This window comes from Callorhinus ursinus, unplaced genomic scaffold (genome assembly GCF_003265705.2).
Source record: "Callorhinus ursinus isolate GAN/ISIS: 27379988/994484 unplaced genomic scaffold, GSC_fseal_2.0 scaffold61, whole genome shotgun sequence".
In the NCBI taxonomy this organism is placed as follows: Eukaryota; Metazoa; Chordata; class Mammalia; order Carnivora; family Otariidae; genus Callorhinus; species Callorhinus ursinus.
The window spans coordinates 5,555,627-5,574,208 of NW_027397123.1; the positions used below are offsets into that span (position 1 = coordinate 5,555,627).

At 42.8% G+C, this 18,582-nt stretch overlaps 1 protein-coding gene across 3 annotated transcripts in view; it reads right to left on the minus strand.

Annotated features, from left to right (window-relative positions):
• CHST8 (carbohydrate sulfotransferase 8) overlaps positions 1 to 18,582 on the minus strand; it is a 126,424-nt gene that overhangs the window by 85,078 nt on the left and 22,764 nt on the right. The window contains exon 2 of one of the 3 annotated variants that reach the window (XM_073885425.1): positions 4,400 to 4,455. The exons of 1 other annotated variant lie outside the window; for it this stretch is intronic. The gene's annotated coding sequence lies outside the window, so the exon portion shown is untranslated. Of the gene's footprint in view, positions 1 to 4,093; positions 4,456 to 18,582 lie in introns of all 3 variants that reach the window. One more of the 3 variants, XM_025854650.2, reaches the window with a different exon arrangement.

Genomic DNA, 18,582 nt, shown 5'->3' on the forward strand with positions numbered 1-18,582 from the left:
TATAAACAAATTAGCAAATTATTTTAACATGACAGGTGATAAATGCTATGAAGAAAAGAAAAACAGAGCAGAATGAGGGGGACTGGGGGGCTGGAGGCTAGAGGCAGGTCTCAAGACCTAAGCGTGTAGAAGGAGGCCTCACCGAGAAGGTGATATTTGAACCATGTGGATATCTAGGGAACAACCTGTGCAAAGTCCCTGGGGTGGGAGCATTCCTGACACCCAGTGTGTCTGCAGAGGAGTGAGCATAAAAAAGAGGGAAAGGAGACACAGAGAAGTAATGCAGGGCCTGTCAGGTGGGCCACTGAAAAGAAGTTGACTTTTACTGTGAGTAAAATGGGTGCATTATCTGGCTTGGATTGCAGCAGAACCCCTCTGGCCACATAGGTAGACAAGGGCAAAAGCAGGAATGCCAGGGAAGAAATTAGTCTGGGTGAGAGATTTCAGCTGTGATGTGAACATGCGGGTCTGCCATTCTTATGAGAATTGGCACTTTTACCAGAGGACTTTATTTTGACATTGAAAATTACATGTTTTTACTTTAATGCTCTGATATCAGTATGTGTCTTCGGTCTACTTGCTGGCCATGAGATTTTCTGACGTGAGTGTTCTGGATCCTGAAAAATCTGTAAGTCACTCTTTTTTTTTTTTTTTAAGATTTCATTTATTCATTTGAGAGAGAGACAGAGACAGAGAGAGCACAAGCAGGGGGAGCAGCAGAGAGAGAGGGAGAAGCAGACTCTCCACTGAGCAGGGAGTCTAATATGGGACTCGATCCCAGGACCTGGATGGAGATCATGACCTGAGCTGAAGTCAGATGCTCAACCATCTGAGCCATGCAGGTGCCCAGGGAGTTTTGTTTTGTTTTTAAGATTTATTTATTTATTTGAGAGAGAGAGACACACAGAGAGAGCGAACACAAGCAGGGGGAGTGGGAGAGGGAGAAGCAGACTCCCTGCTGAGCTGGGAGCCCGAGATGGGGCTCGATCCCAGGACCTGGAGATCATGACCTGAGTTGAAGGCAAACACTCAACCATCTGAGCCACCCAGGCACCCCTGTAAGTCACTCATTTCCAGAGCCAGAAGTGCAAGGGAAGTCAGCGGCTTGGTACACGTGGGTGAAATGGACATGGGATATAGACAATCGGCGAGGACTGGGAAGAGGGCTCTGGAGTCGTCTGGCACCCTGGGTTCCAAATCCTGGCTCCATGAGGCATTGACCATGTCACTCTGGGCAAGCTGCTTCAGCTCTTGTGCCTCAGTTTCCCCACCTGCAGAATGGGGGTAATAATGGCTACCTCGCAAATTGTCCTAAGGACTATCGGAGCAATAAGGAGGAGTACCTGGCACACAGGGACTGCTCCATCGTGTTAGTGACTACTTTGGGAAAATGACCAGAGCTCCTCAAAGTGCTTCTCTCCCAGGCAAGTCTGTCAACCTGGAGCTGGAGGCAACAACCCACTCTTGGACATCGCCTAGCAAAGCCTGAAGGTCAACAAGAAACAGGAGCCGTGGAGGCTCCTAACGGGGCTCTCCAGGGAATATCTCAGGAGCTCAGGCTACAGGCAGCCCCAAAGAGGACGGTGACCTTTCTGGGAAGGGCTTCCATGAAACTGGCCCTTGAGCACTTCATCAAGAAGGGAAATCGAGCAGCCTTTCTTGGCACATCCGCCTCTGCCCCCAGCGCCGGCCTTGGGCTATCTCCGCTAGTGCGTGTCATGCCCAGGAAAAGGGTTAGTATTTATTTTGACATTCCGTGTTTGCTAAACTATTTCAGTCTTGTCTGCTAAGTATGCCAAGCATGTCAGAATGATCAATTTTGAAAGTTGAATGCAATTGGTCTTTTCCCTGATGATTAAAAAAATATGGTACCTTCTGTCTTTGGCCCATGTGCTCACCATGTACTCCGACGACTTCAGTTCAGACCAGAGTTCAGGATGTGCTGTGAGCTCACTGGCGGTCAGATGGTCGCAGAATTAGGAAAATAGCATGGCATTTGAGGTCTTGGGTTTCGGTGGGTGATTTTTTTTTTTTTGGTTGGTTTCTTTTTTTTCTTTCCTTTTCTTTCTGTACATAATTAATTACTTTGCAAGCAAGGTTGAAGTCTTCTTTAAAAAACTGGCAAAATTGTCAGAAGCTGAAGCTTGCCAAGGAATGATGGAGCATATTCTGAAAATATTTGTGAGGTTTTTCTCTATATTCACACAAACAGACACATAGACACACACACAGTCCTTGTCTTGAGTTTGGCATTGCAAGAACACCTATCATGGAAGTCTAATATTACTTTCCAATTAAGCTCATTTGCTTTGAAGAAATCTGACTCCACTTCAGACAATAATCAATTCTATCAGTGGTCTCGAAGGCTCAGGAAAACCACAGTTCCTCTGATCCACCTTTTTAGCCACAGGTCACCTCTACCCAGGTAGTGTGCAGGGGGTCCTTTGTCATCCATTCATAACAACTACTAGCCAAATAATACATTTGACTTTTGGCAAAACTTTCAACCTGCTGCCCTCCCTAAGTCGCTGGTTTGGCCTTTGCAATGAACTTCACCAGGCTGTGTTTCTGTTTCTTCTCCAAGGCAAGGTCTGGCAGCCCTCGGTGTAGGTTTTGTGGGAGTTTCCAATAAGGCAAGGGTCTGTGTCCTTAAGGATACCAAGGGGCTTGTACCCACAGGTGACAAGCATTTCAGATCCTGATGATGTGTTACACTGCAAGTTTCTTTCATGTGAAGCAGAGAACGATGTTTTGTAGGCAAAAATGAAACCCACAGGTTTTAGAATAAATTTCATGTCACCTTGGTCCAACACTATTTAAGGAATGGGGGCGGTTTGGCATCCCTGCCCAGAGTTTGCCAACACCTCAAGGAAGGTGTGCCCCATCTTTGCAATAGATATAAACTGCCCTTGATCTGAGCCTCGAGTATCATCAGCTACCCCAAAAGAGACAAAAAAGCAAAATCAGGAGTCCTGGTGCTCGATTTTGGTCTACAGACGGCAATGTGACCTCCATGGCCGGCGGCCAGAGGGTGGTGTGGCAGGCCAGGCATCTAGCCATGCCCAGGCTCCAAGAAGCATGATGTGTCTGTGGGTTTGTTTCACACAAAAAAAGTCATGAGCACAGTGTACTGGTGCCTGTGGCAATGGAAATGATCCGACTTTGATTTCCAGCTTGTAGTGTTAGGACCAACTTTGCCTCTTGGAAAGGATAAAACCGGAGGTGTAAGAGGCTCACAGTCCCTCTTCTGGGCTGCTCTGTAGTAAACAGAAAAATCAAACACTCCCTCAAAGCCCATCCTCACGGTAAAACAGGAACCGCTTCTGATGTTCGTGACATGGACATGTGGCAACGCAAACACAATGGCAGTCCACAATGTACCTACCATGGGTGTCAGAGAGCGACACTGCCAACTCTCTTTTCTTTGACATTCTGCAGAAGCCAACCAACAGGAAAATTGTGAAAAGCTTTGTTTTCTTGTAGCTGGAGTATGAGAATAAACTTTTATGCTTTGAACCACCCCTCCTGCAAGGAAATGTCTCCAATCATGAAGTGTTCTTTTTCAAGCCTTATAAAGGCTCCTCTCCTTCGCCAGAGATGGATACACCTGCCTGAGGCTCACCTGACCTGTTCCTCCTCCTCTGTCTCCCTGGAGAAGTCCTGCTGTCGACCAGCACCTCTGGGGAAGGTGGTTAAGACAACGTCACTTGTTTTTCCAAGCCCTAATTGCTCGGAGACTTTTCTTCCCACCACCGAGAGCCACAGCACCCTGTTCCCCTTGCAGACATCTTGGTGGGAACCCGGCCCCAACATCCAATATACCAGAAGGTGGAGTTCCTGGAGGCTATATGTCCTCCCAGGCCAGTGATGAAGGAGACCAGGGAAGGCTCTCAAAAGGAAGGCAGGGTTTGAAGCAGCGTGCTAACATGGAAAACCCAGGGTCCCCAAGCTCTAAGCCTCCATCCCCTGGCAACAATCACCCAGATGCAATTCAGTTAATTCCCTTCCACGCCACCTCAACGCTCATGGCAGCCTTCCCACACACAATAGCAGAGGCGGCAGAGTCAAGGGCATGAAGGGACCTCAGACTCACCCTTTCTCAAGCGGAGATAATCAAACACCAAGCAGCAGATTTGCTCCTCGACACGCGTGGGGTTATGGTCACTCTCATTCTTTCCCTCAGGCCCTGTTGTTTTAGGATCATATGAAGTGACTCGAAAAATGGCCAATATTTCTCCTCTGACACAAGGGCATAAATCACTATATCTTCGGTGCGTTCTTTGTGGTATCGATTCTTTTGAGAATGAAGGCAGATGGTTCCGATATGGCATCATCTAATATTCGCCCAGCTTGATTTATAGATTTCTTTGTGCATTACCAGAACATAAACTGGTCTTACCTTATTTCTTACACACTTGTCAAATTAAGGTAAGATATTCTTGTTGACCTTTAAACCTAAAAAAAAAAAAAATTAAACGTGTCTGAGACATTTTCCTGCAAACATTAAAATGAGCTGGGCTCTCAGATGCCAATTAAGAGGATGTAATTATGAAAAGGATCGTAGTCTGTGCTTCGGGTAATGATTTAATTTTAGTTTTAATGCGTTCACTCAATAGAGGGAAAGAAAATAAGCTGGTTACGAATAATCTTGTGAAAGAGACGAGGACAATTTGGCACCATTTGTTCCTTAATTTACCAAAATGGGAAGGAGCTGGGGGAGCTTGGCACCCCAGTCTTCCAGTAGGAAGGAACACTTCTTGAAAGGTGCAGAAAGAAGCTGCAGTGGCAAGAACCAAAATAGCAACGAAGCAGCCGTTTGCTGTGATGTTACCAAACAGAGCCAGCGCCAGCCTTCAAGCTGCGCGAGGGTGTGAATTGGATCTAACTTCTAGCAGGGGAGGAAATTCCGTTTGGGTGCTGCATTAAGGCTTTCTCCTATGTCATTTCTCCCACCGCCCTTCCCACAGCCAAGTCCAGACCCAGGGCTCTGGGCAACATCCACATGAGGATGGCCATTGCCTGCCAGGACTCAGAAAAAATGAAGGTACTCTTCACCCTCCTTCTGTGAACACCATTTCAAGGTGAAATGATGCCAGCTATACCCATTTGGGCTAACATCAGTATGTCCAAACCTATATACACACACGCACACATGCACGCAAGCACGACTGTGACCACATAGGGCTTAGTCCATGTTTCCTTTCAGAAAAATACCCACTTAATCCACTTTAATCACTCATAAAGCTAGTATGAAGGTTAAAAGACAAAAGTAGTAAAAATAAGTATGATTACAGCAATTAGTTAAGGGGTACATAAAAAAAGATGTAAAACATAAAACACTGGGGTAGGGAGAATAATAATGATGAGCTTACAATGGGATCAAACTTAAGTTGTTATCAACTTAAAGTAGACGATTATAGATATAAGTTTCTATATGTAAGCCTCATGGTAACCAAAAAGCAAAAATCTATAGGAAATACACAAAAGATAATGAGAAAGGAATATAAACATCCCACTTAAGGAAGTCATCAAACCACAAAGGAAGAGAGTAAGAAGAACAAAGAAGAACTCCAAAAACAATCAGAAACCAGTGAACAAAATGTCAATAAGCATGTACCTGTCAATAATTACTTTAAATGTAAATGGACTAAATTCTCCAATCAAAAGACATAGAGTGGCTGAATGGATTTAAAACAAAAAAGACACATTTATATGCTACCTACAAGAGACTCACTTCAGATGTAAGGACACATGTAGGCTGAAGATAAAGGGGTGAAAAAAGATATTCTATGGAAACCAAAAGAAAGCCAGAGTAGTTATACTTACACCTGACAAAATATACTTTAAAATAAAAGCAGTAGTAAGAGAAAGAAGGGCATTACATAATGATAAAGAGGTCAATCCAATAAGAAGATATAACATTTGTAAATATTTATGTACCCAACACAGAAGTACCTAAATATATAAAGCAAATATTAACAGACCTAAAGGGAGAAATAGACAGCAATACAATAATAGTAGGGGACTTTAATACCCTACTCACATAAATGGATTAGGTTTTCCAGACAGAAAATCAATAAGGAAACATCAGCTTTAAGTGCACATTAAGCCTGATAGACTTAGATATTTATAGAACATTCCACCCCAAAGCAACAGAATAGACATTCTTCCCAAATGCACATGGAACATTTTCTAGGATAGATCATGTGCTGGGTCAGAAAACAAGTCTTAATACATTTTAGAAGACTAAAATCATATCACACATCTTTCTGACCACAATCACAGGAAACTAGAAATTAACATGAATAAAACTGGAAAATTCACAAATATGTGGAGATTAAACAATATGCCATGGAACAACCAATGCGTCAAAGAAGAAATAAAAGGAGAAATTTTAAAAAATGCCTTGAGATAAATGAAAATGGAAATATAACATACTAAAATAAATGGAAAGCAGCAAAAGCAGGTATAAGAGAGCAGTTAATAGCAATAAATGCCTACCTCAAGAAACAAGAAAAGTCTCAAATAAATAACCTACTGTTATACAAGGAACTAGAAAAAGTGAAACCCAGAGTTAGTAGAAGAAAGGAAACAACAAAGATTAAAGCAGAAATAAATAAGAGACTAAAAAGACAATGGGAAAGATCAACTAAGAGCCAGTTCTTTGAGGATAAAACAAAAATAAATTGACGAACCTTTAGCTAGACTCACCAAGAAAAAAATAAAGACGAAAAAAATAAAAAATAAAGAGGACTTAAATAAATAAAATCAGAAATGAAAGAGGAGATGCTACAACCTTACCACAGAAATCAAAGGATCTTAAGAAACTACTATGAACAATTATGTGTTAACAAATTTGACGACCTAGAAGAAATGGATAAATTCCTAGAAACATAAAGCTACCCAGACTGAATCACAATGAAACAGAAAATCTGAACAGACCAATAGCGAGTAAGGAGAGATTCAATCCGTAATGGAAACCTTCCCAACAAACAAAAGTCCAGAACCGAATGTCTTCACTGGCGAATTCTACCAAACATTCCAAGAAGAATTAATACTAATCCTTGTCAAACTCTTCCAAAAAATAGAAGAGTAAGGAACTCTTTCAAACTCTTTTTACAAGGCCAGCAATACTCTGATACCAAAATGGACAAGAATGGCACAAGAAAAGAAAATTACAAACCAATATCCTTGAGGAACACGGATGCAAAAATCCTCAAGAAAATATTAGCAAACTGAATTCAACATACATTAAAAGGATCATACACTATGATCAAGGGGGATTTATTCCAGAGATGCAAGGGTGATTCAACATTCACAAATCAGGGGCGCCTGGGTGGCTCAGTTGGTTAAGCGACTGCCTTCGGCTCAGGTCATGATCCTGGAGTCCCGGGATCGAGTCCCACATCGGGCTCCCTGCTCAGCAGGGAGTCTGCTTCTCCCTCTGGCCCTCTTCCCTCCCGTGCTCTCTATCTCTCATTCTCTCTCTCTCAAATAAATAAATAAAATCTTTAAAAAAAAAAAACATTCACAAATCAGTTAATGTAATATATCACATTAACAAAACAAAGGAGGAAAATGATATAATCATCTCAATAGATGCAGAAAAAGAAATGGATAAGGTTCAACATCTATTTATGATTTAAAAGACTCTCAACAAAGCAAGTGTAGAAGGAATGTATCTATGCATAACAAAGACTGCATATGACAAGCCCACAACTAACATCATACTCAACAGTGAAATGCTGAAAGCCTTTTCGCTAAAATTTGGAACAAGATAAGGATGTCCACTCTTGCCACTTTTATTCAACATAGTATTGGAAGTCCTAGCCAGAATAATTAGGCAAGAAAAAGAAATGAAAGGCAGGCAAATTGGAAAGGAAGAAGTAAAACTGTCACTCTTTGTAGGTGGCATATGTTTTATATACAGAAAACCCTGAAGACTTCATCAAAAAATGGTTAGAGCTAATAAATTCAGTGAAGTGGCAAGATACAAAATCAATACACAAAAATCTGATGCATTTCTATACACTAATAATGAGCTATCAGAAAGAGAAATTAAAAGAACAAGCCCATTTACAATTGCATCAAAAAGAATGAAATACCTAGGAATAAATTTAACCAATAGGTTATAGACTTGTATATTGAAAACTATAAGACAATAATGAAAAGAAATTGAAGAAGACACAAATAAATGGAAAGATATTCTATCCTCATGGATTGAAAGAATTAATATTGTTAAAATGTCCATATCAGCCACGGTAATACATAGATTCAATGCAATCTCTATAAAAATCCCAATGGCATTTTTCCCAGAAACAGAACAAACAATCCTATAATTTGTATTGAACTATAAAAACACCCCAAATAACCAAAGCAATCTTGAGAAAGAAGGACAAAGTTGGAGGTATCATCCTCCCTGATTTCAAGCTATATTACAAAACTATCGTAATTAAAACATTATGGTATTGGCATAAAAACAGACACGTACATCAATGGAGATTCCAGAATTTAACCCACACATATATGGTCAATTAATTTATGACAAAGGACCCAAGAACATACAATGGGGACAAGACAGTCTCTTCAATAAATGGAGTTGGGAAAACTGGACAGCCATATGCAAAGAACGAAACTGGACCACTTTTTTATACCATACACAAAAAATAACTCAATGTGGATTGAAGACTTGAATGAAAGTCTTGAAACCATGAAACTCCTAGGAAAAAACATAGGTGGTAAACTTCTTGACATTGGTCTTGGCAATGATTTTTTGAATCTGACACCAAAAGCAAAAAACAAACAAGTGGGATTACATCACGTAAAAAGTTTCTGCACAACAAAGGAAACCATCATCAAAATGAAAAGGCAACCCACTGAATGGGAGAAAATATTTTCAAATCATGTATCTGATAAGGGGCTAACGCCCAAAACATGTAAAAAACTCATACAACTCAATTGCAAAACCCCACCCAAATAATTCAATTAAAAAATGGGCAGGAGATCCAAATAGACATTTTTCCAAAGACACACGGGTACATGACAAGATGCTCAACATCACTCATCATCGGGGAGATGCCAATCAAAACCAGAATGAGATATCACCTCACACCTATTAGAATGGATATTTTCAAGAAGATAAGAAATAACGAGTGTTGGCAAGGATGTGGAGAAAAGGGAGCCCTCATATACTCTTGGTGGGAACGCAAACTGGTGCAGCCACTATGGAAGACAGTATGAAGATTCTTCAAAAAATTAAAAATAGAACTACCCTATGATCCAGCAACTCCACTTCCGGGTATTTATCCAAAGAAAATGAAAACACTAACTTGTAAAGATATCTGCACCCCATGTTCACAGCGGCATTTTTTATAATAGTCAAGATATGGAAACAACCTAAGTGTCCATCGATGGGTGAATGGATAAAGAAGATGTGATACACACACACACACACACACATACACACAGTGGAATATTTTTCAGCCATAACAAAGAATGAAATCTTGCTATTCATGACAACAAGGATGGACCTCAAGGGCATAATGCTGAATAAATAAATCAGAGAAAGACAAATACCATATGATCTCTCCTATATGTGGAATCTATCATCTATCTATCTATTTTTTAAAAACAAGCTCATAGATACGGAGAACAGATTGGTGGTTGCCAGAGGTGGGGGTGTTGGGGGGTGTGTGTGGAAGAAATGAACTGTTTCTGTTTTTGTAATTTAAACAAATTGAATTTTAAAAATACCCATTTAACAACCAACCTCTAATTAAATCTATCCCCCAAAGCTCACTAAGGTAACAAAAGGGATTCCCATTGGTAATGCTCAGCTGCCCGTTAGAGCCCTGTCCCCATCTTGCCTCGAAATCTCCTGTGTATGCACAACAGCCAACCCCAAATCCCTTCTGCTCCCAGACCCAGCTTTCAGCCTCCTTCTTCCTTCCAGGACCAGCAGGATTTGTTTTTCTTACTACCCTAACGACACAGAGGCCCAGGAAATGCCAGGCAGGCAGAATTCTCCTCGTGAGGCTGGGAGGAGGGGATGTGCAGGTCCTGGCCTGTTAGTGATTATTTCACTGTCACACCCACCTGCACGTGAATGTGCACACATGTGTGCACATACACATACTCCTTCACCCTGGAAAGGCTGCAGAGGGTGTGGACAAGAGGAAACACACTCCGTAGGGGTCCCCTGACCTTCCAAGTCACGTGGGGTGTGAATTGCTCAATGCCGGACACACAAGTGTTCCATCTCTAGCAAGTCTAATGAGCGTGGCCTACACAGCTGGGTGCTAATGAGTCCTTCCTGTCCGGTAGCCCACGGTGCTTAACCTCAGCCCTCTGACCCTGGGGAAAGCTGAGGCAGAAGGGTTCTGACACCCCATCCAGGACGGTGAAGGCTAGCCTGGGAGAGGCCTGGCTCTCAGCCTCTAACTGTGGCGATGCTGCTCATCTGCCCCAAGTCTGACCCTGTCCACCACCTTCTCAGGGTTGGCGGGGTGGGGGAGGGCCTGGGCCACTTGGAACCCTGTTCACATTAGCAAAGCTTACTGAGGACCAGCCACGTGCAAGATCAGGCACTCACAGACTCGCACAGGATCAGACAACTGTTGGAACATTTTCCAGAGGGCCTGCTCCCCACAGAGCCACAGCAAATACACTCATGGGGGCCTTTCTCCTGGGTTCTGGCAGCCCTACCTTCACCCTGGTCCGGCTGGAGAGGCTGCAGGACAGCACTTGAGAAAAGCAATACTTTTTTTTTTTTTAAACTTTGTGGCCCCTCAAACAATGCTTTCAACATGATAGTTCTGACTAAACTCCTAAAATACTTCCATTTGCCATTTTTCTCTATTTTCATACCTATCTGTGTCTTAAGATTCAATTAAACCTCTAGGGGTCAGCCACTTTCAGTCCACAGGCCAAAACCTACCTGCCATTGGTTTCTTTCTTTCTTTTTTTTTTAATAGGTTTTGCTTATTTATTTGACAGAGAGAGACACAGCGAGAGAGGGAACACAAGCAGGGGGAGTGGGAGAGGGAGAAGCAGGCCTCCCACGGAGCAGGAAGGCCGACACGGAGCTTGATCCCAGGACCCCGGGATCATGACCTGAGTTGAAGGCAGATGCCTAACGACTAAGCCACCCAGGCGCCCCCTGCCACTGGTTTCTATAAATAAAGTTTTACTGGGACACAGCCATGTCCATCAACCTCATATCATCATGGCTGCCTCACATGAAGGTGGCAGAGCTGAGCAGTTTCAGCAAGAGACTTTTTGGATCACGAAGCCTAAAATATTTACTATCTGACCCATTAGGAAAAAAGTTTGCTGACCTCTGACCTACACTATAAATGTGATTTCTTTATCAATCATCAAATAAACCTTGGGGATGCCCAATAAACTTTGGGTATGCCATTCAAGACCATCACTTGAAGAAATAAAAATGAAAATCCCAGAAGCTCAGGGTAAATCATGAAGAGCCCCAACTCCAAAACCACACATCTCTTTAAATTACACACACACACACAGGAATACATTCTCACAGGAAAAAAACCTCAAACGGTAAAATGAAAGATCCCTTCGAAAGCCACCCCAATCCAGTCCACTCCACCCCGGGGGGAAATTTGGTGTAATCGCTTCCAGACTCCTCTCTAGATACGTACTTACAAATATGTAAATAATGAATATATTCTTGTGGCTTTTTAGCCATACATGTTATATGTGTATGCATTGTTCTCACTTGGCTTTTTCACTTAATATATTTTGGATGTGTTTCCCAGGCCGTTCATACAGATCTACGTCATGCTTTTTAATGGTCCAGAATACTCCAACGTGCAAGTGTTGCAAACTCCAATCTCAACGCACACAAACATTTAGAGGTGGCAGCACCAGCTCTCCTTCCTAGGAGAATCAATAACCACCGGTCACCTTGGAAAGCGACCTTCAGCGGATGGCCTGCAGATGCCTGGTGCCCACCCCATTTATGGAAAGATACCCCCCATCCTGGGGGTCCCTGGGTCCTTGTCCACAATGAGCATCCTGTCAATGAGTCTTTGTGCGACCCTCAGCCTCTCCTGGCAGAGCCCCTAAGATCCAGGACTCCAAAAACCCCATTCAAAGAAGCTATTTGAAAGGAGAATCACTGTGAATTTAAATGACTTTCTCAGAAGCTTGACTTTTTAAAAAGGAAGATGAATCTGGCCCTTGCAAATAAAAAACAGATTGAGAAGCTGAGCTTCATGGAGTGACTTAAACAGGCATCCAGAGCTGGCACCCTCTGGGAATGGAGCAGCAAAGGCGGCAGGCGTTCGGAACAGGCAGAGCCTGGAGCTTGGCTCAAGAGCATCCTCCCCCACCTTTTTATCTCCTTCTCTTCCCCCTGCCTTCACTGGCTCCCCCACCTTCCTCTCATCTCTTTGCTGCACCACCCTCACTGAGCACCGCTCCCGCTGGGTGCAGGCCCGTACATCCCTCCCTCATGGGGTTCCTAGGGATGCAGACAGTCCTGAAGCAAGGCCCCATGGTGTGCAGCCCTGGTCTGGGCAAAGGAAGGCACCTGTGCCTAGGATGTGGGAGGTGAGGACTGAAGGAGGGCCAGGTAAAGGATGGGGGCACCCCCAAGCAAAGGTCTGGTAGCAGGGGCATGCCCCTCTTCCACCAGATGGATGCAATTTTCTTGTTCAAAAGACCCACTCTGGCTGGTGGTAGAGAAGAGATCTGGGGAGGGGAGGGCAGCTGTCCACCTGTCCATTCCTCCCCACCCACAGGCAGCCTGAGTAGCGATGGGTAAACAACCTGGCCAAAGCGGGGGTTCCCACATGCGGCTGGGGCAGGGGCTGTGTGGGCTGCAGGGCAGTGTGGCTGGGCATAGGCATTGCCTCTTCCCTGAGGGTCCAGCCATGGCAAAGGGCTCCAAGGACCCTCCCTTTGGGAGAGAAGGCGGGGCTGAGGGGAACTGAGCTCTGACAGAGCTGAAATTCACGAGGTGGCCAGGAATGGAGGCCCCTGGTGAAAATCCCACCAGACCCCTGGCTGGCTGGAAGACCACACACACGTTAACCTTGCGTTCCTCCGCATTAGCGGTTCTCAAGGCTTTGCTGTTCGAACAAGGTGAGGTCACACAGTACTGTATCCAACCAAGTGCTGGGCCTGACCGGAGGTATTCAGCGGATGCCACGTGTGCTAACTTCCCATCAGCAGAACGAGTTCCCGGGCCTTGTTAACAGGCCTCTCTCCCGGAATCAAGCCGAGGCTGTCCGCCCTACACAGCTTCTGTGTCCCCACGCTGCAGCCAGGGCTGCTGGAACCCTTCTTTCCTGCCACGAACACGTGCACACGTGGACAGCGTTCACCTGGACGCGCAGGTAGACTGGAGCCCGGGCAGGAGGTCAAGCTGAGTAAGGGAAAGAACTTTCATGCTTGGAAAGCAGCAGTCAGGAGGAAAGGGGGATGGCAGCAGGCACAAATAGCCTAATTCATTTCCCACCCAGTTTCCTGTGAAAGGACCCAATCAATATAAAAACGGGGTGAGGGCATGGAGCCTATATTCCTGGAGAAAAGCTGCGCAGGGTACATCAGGGAAGCAGGTGCCACCAGGAATTCCTGCAGACCTAGAGCGGCAGGCGCAGGATGGGTGACTGGGCAGCCACTGGGAGGTCAGGGCGCCTGGCAGAGCCTGAGCACCCATGAAGGAGGTCCAAGAAGGCTTCAAGAGAGGGGCGCCTGGGTGGCTCAGTGGGTTAAGCGTCTGACTCTTGGTTTCAGCTCAACTCATGATCTCAGGGTCATGAGACTGAGCCCTGGGGTGGGCTCCCCGCTCAGCGGGGAGCCTGTTGGAGATTCTCTCCCTCTGCCCTTCCTCCCTCTCTAAAATAATAAATAAATAAACTTGGAAAAAAAAAAAGAAGGCTTCAGGGGGACACTCGGGGGTCAACCCTGTGGAGTGACCTCTCCAGACAGGCACTGATACATCTCACAATGTCTATAGAGTCTATAAAGCAAATGATTAGGGCAAAAGGAGACTTAATAAATCCCCAGTCATAAAGGTTTTAACACTTTATAATGAACAAATTATGCAAGCAAAATTAAGTGAGAAGATTAAAGATCTGACTAATAAAACTCTGGCACTCCCTCTTACACCTTTGCACTCAGCAAACAGAATACAGTTTTCTCAATCACTCATAGAAAATTCAGAAAAATGGGCTTATATTACCCTACAAGAAAAAAAAAAAACTCAATAGAAGTCATTATCTAACAGAATGCAAAAAAAAAAAAAAAAAAGAATCTAAGAAAAAAGAAAGATTAAAATGTTGGCTACAGCATTGTTTTTAATAGCAAAAAAAGGTGGAAAAATATAAATTCCCATCAGTAGCTGAAAGTTTAATTAAGTTTTGGTCCATCGCGGGGTGCCTGGGTGGCTCAGTAGGTTAAGCGTCTGCCTTCAGCTCAGGTCATGATCTCAGGTTCCTAGGATCGAGCCCCCCATTGGGCTCCCTGCTCAGAGGGGAGTCTGTTTCTCCCTCTGTGCTCTCCCTCTTTCTTTCTCTCTCTCTGTAATAAATAAATACGATCTTAAAAAAAAAAGTTTTGGTCCATCCAAACTCTGGAATCCTAATCAATCAATTGTTGGAAAAATCACCCCATTCACTGAATACAGAGTTTCCAAAGAAGAGAATGGGGCACAGGTAAGAAAAGCAATAAACTGAGGAGATATGGCTAAGAATGTTCTGGAATTGAAGAAACACATGATTTCTTAGGCAGAAAGTATATACACAGTGCTAAGCAGGGTAAAGTTAAAAAAATTCACCCATCTTGGTAAAACTTCACAATAAAAAGCAAAAAGAAAAATCTTAAAGTTTACCAAAAAGAAAAGACAGATTACCCACCAATGGTTTGAACAACAGCAGACAGTGAAGTATACATTTTTTTCCAAGTGCTATAGGTAAATAGGGGTCATTCTAGTTTTTAATGAAAAACAAGAAAAATGAAAAAACAACAAAAGGATACATTTCTGCAAGAGAAATGAACCCAGAGAAAAACGAGCAGGATTTTAAAAACAAAAGCATTGATAAAAATTTGTTAGCAAGTTGAATTAACCATTGACTCTACGTATTGATAATACCAGTTTCGTATTAAGGTCAAAAAAAAACCCCTCATCTCTAATAAGAGGGAAGATGGAGGGAGAGACTATTCAGTGTGCAGTCCTCATGTGTGAAGATCCTTGACTGTTTGAAGGATGACCGTGATAATAACTTTAGACATGCTAAAAGTTTATAGTTAAATATGTATGTTAACATTTTAAGGGTACTCAAAGGAAAGGGGAAAATATCTACCATTTTCAAATCAACAGAGGAAAAAAAGAAAATGTTAATCGATTAGACTGAGCATAAGAGAGGAGAGTAGTAAACAGAAGCCACAAATGAGGTGATAGAAATAAATCCAAAGGGACGCCTGGGTGGCTCAGTTGGTTAAGTGTCAGCTTAACCGGCTCAGGTCATGATCCCAGGGTCCTGGGATCGCGTCCCAGATCAGGCTCCTTGCTAAGCAAGGAGCCTGCTTCTCCCTCTGCCTGCCTCTGTCTCTCTCTCTCTGATAAATAAAAAATCTTAAAAAAAAAAAAAAGAAGAAATCCAAAATATCAGTGACAACAATAAATGGTTAGGGATTAAGTTCATCTAACATTCAGCGATGCTCGCTCTAGGTGAAGCCATGGTCTAAGCGTTTTCCATGTATTGTCATATTGAATGCTCAAAACAAGCCCATGAGCGAGGTACTGTTATGATCACATTTTCCAAATGGGGTAACTAAGGCCCTGGAAGGTGAAGGAATGTGCGCAAGTGCCTACCACTGGCCGAGCAGAGCCAGGATCCAGACTCAGGCATGCGGGTTCTCCAGCGTGTACATTTCCCCGTGCTCTCTGCTGCCTTCAGAAACACGTGCTTAGACACAGAGAGAGCCTACTGCCAGCCAGATGAAGGCCATCAATCTTGGTGGAAAAGCCTTTCAAACGCAACAGAAATAAGTCCATGTTAAGTGGAATGCCAGGAAATAATAACCGAAGGAAAGTTGACATTGTGATGTTATTATCAGATCAAGTTGATTTCAAGGCCAAAAGGAATTGGCGGGGGGCTGGGGGATAAGGAGTTGGCGCAACATAATGAAGGAAAGGACAGTCTGAAAAAGAAGACGTAGCAATTAGGAACTTGTAAGCATCTAACAGAAGCACTTCAAAATATAGGCAATGGACGTCTGAACTATGCAGGGCCCCTCACACACTAATATGTTGCAAATAGTCTATTAGGAAATCTTTAGAGATCTGTGACAATTTGAAATAACTCACAGATGAACCACACAGCCTAGAAATAGCAAAAACATCAGGGAAAAGTTAGCGACCCTTGTAAGAATACAGTATATAATACACGTACAAAATATGTCCATCGACTGTTTATGTCATCATCTGACCAGTCAACAGTAAGCTGCTAGTAGAGTTTGGGGAGAGTCAAAAGTGTTACCATAATGTTCAACTGAATGGGGATGGGTGCCCCAACTCCCACGTTGTTCAAGAGTCAACTGTAAAGCAAAAAGTGGGAATCACAAGGAAAACAAACAAATCTACCACCAGGGTGGAAGATTTTAACAGGTGTCATTTAGAAATGGAAAAGATCAAGTGACTAGAAAAAACTAGCAAGGATACGGAAAATTCGAAAAGCACTGTTTCAAGATTGATTTTATATATGCATGTGTGTGAATGTGTATATATATATGGAATGTACAGAAATATATATGTGTGTGTATTCCTAGAGCCAGCAGATCGAGAAGGTACATTATTTTCAAATATCTGTAAAACATTTATAAAAGACTGACCACATACCAGGTTAAAATCTATTGCAAGGAACTAATACAATACAGGTCACATTCTCAAACCACAATGTACTTAAATTTAAAACAAATCAGGGGCGCCTGGGTGGCTCAGTCAGTTGAGCATCTGACTATTGATCTCAGCTCGGGTCTTGATCTCAGGGTGCTGAGTTCAAGCCCCGGGGTGGGCTCCACACTGGGCATGAAGCCTACTTTAAAAAAAGAAAGAAAAATGAACAATAAACTCCACCTTTCAGACATTCTAAGATGTACTTTTTTCACATCATCTCTGAAACCAAGATACATTTTACGAATGACGGGATGTTAGAATTTAGCGGTGGATTTTCTTTTCTTTCTTCATGGTACAGAAAATAATGGTATGTGTTACAATCAAGATCATTCTAATTTCATGAAAAAATACGGTAGTTTTGATAAAATGTATGGGATGCAATACTACCTAACTAGAAATTAACAACAAGAGGGAAACTTAGATGCTATGAAATACTCAAAGAGGAGATAAAAATAGCAATTTTTGGCTATCAAAAATTATGACGGTGACAACTTATGCACACCAAAACTATGGAATGTGGCCAGAACTGTACTCAGAGGAAATTTTATTGCCTTAAGTGTTTTATTCTCAAAGAAAAAAAAATAAATGGCCTAGACATTCAACTTAAAAAATTAGAAAAAGAGCAAGATAAGAAGCCTTAAAAAGAGATTAAAGATGACAGGAGGAAGTACTGATTTTTAGGAATTCAATAGTAGGATGAATAAATAAACTCAACAGCTGTTTCTCAGAAAGGGTCAATAAAATATATAAATCTCTGGCAAAGTCCAATCGAGAAAAGAAAGAGAGGTAAAAACAACATTAATGTGAAAGAGATGTAGCCAGAGATGCAAAAAAAAAAAATTATTAAAGCATAAGAATACCACGTGGAATCTTTATGCTAATAAATTTTCAAATCTTGATTAAATGTATGATAGTCTAGGGAAGCAGAAGTTATACAAACTGATTTAAGAAGTAGAAAAGCCGACCAGAAAATAAGTATGGAAAACAATCATTCCCACCCCCAGAGGCGTAGTCCTCAGATTTCACTGGAAAATTTCAAACCTTCAAGGAACAGAAATTTTCTATGCTATTTAAAATGTTCCAGAGGATAAAGAAAGGAGGAAAACTTCCTAATTAATTTTATGAATAACGCATAACCCTGGTACCAAAACCTGCCAAAGATGAAACAAAAATAAAATCGCAGGCTAATCTTGCTTGTCACTCTAGATGTAAAAATCCTAAATAAAAGATTATGGCCGACATGCACAGCATGCCCCCCCAACCCCCACTACCACCCCCAGCTCCAAATGCATGGAAATGCTGGATAAAAGACAATATAAAATAATTAAATACATACTTGAGCTTGAAGGAAAGAAAAGGAAATCCTCAGGTGCACAAAATGAAGAGATGTGAGAGCAGAGCCATAAATTGTCAGCTGGTACCCCAGAGGCCTTGAGCGACAGATGGCAGACCCCAGAGGCCAGGACAGGGACGCCGGTGTCCACAAGGGGCAGGGATCCAGCCTGGGCTCTCATCCCTCCTGTGACAAGGAGCTGGATCTGAGGTCCTGCACAAAAACTCAGGCTCTAGAAAGCATCTCATTCAGTGAAATGGGGGCTGGGACACTCAACCCCAGTCTGGGGAAATACAAAGAATCTTGGGGGATGGGCAGT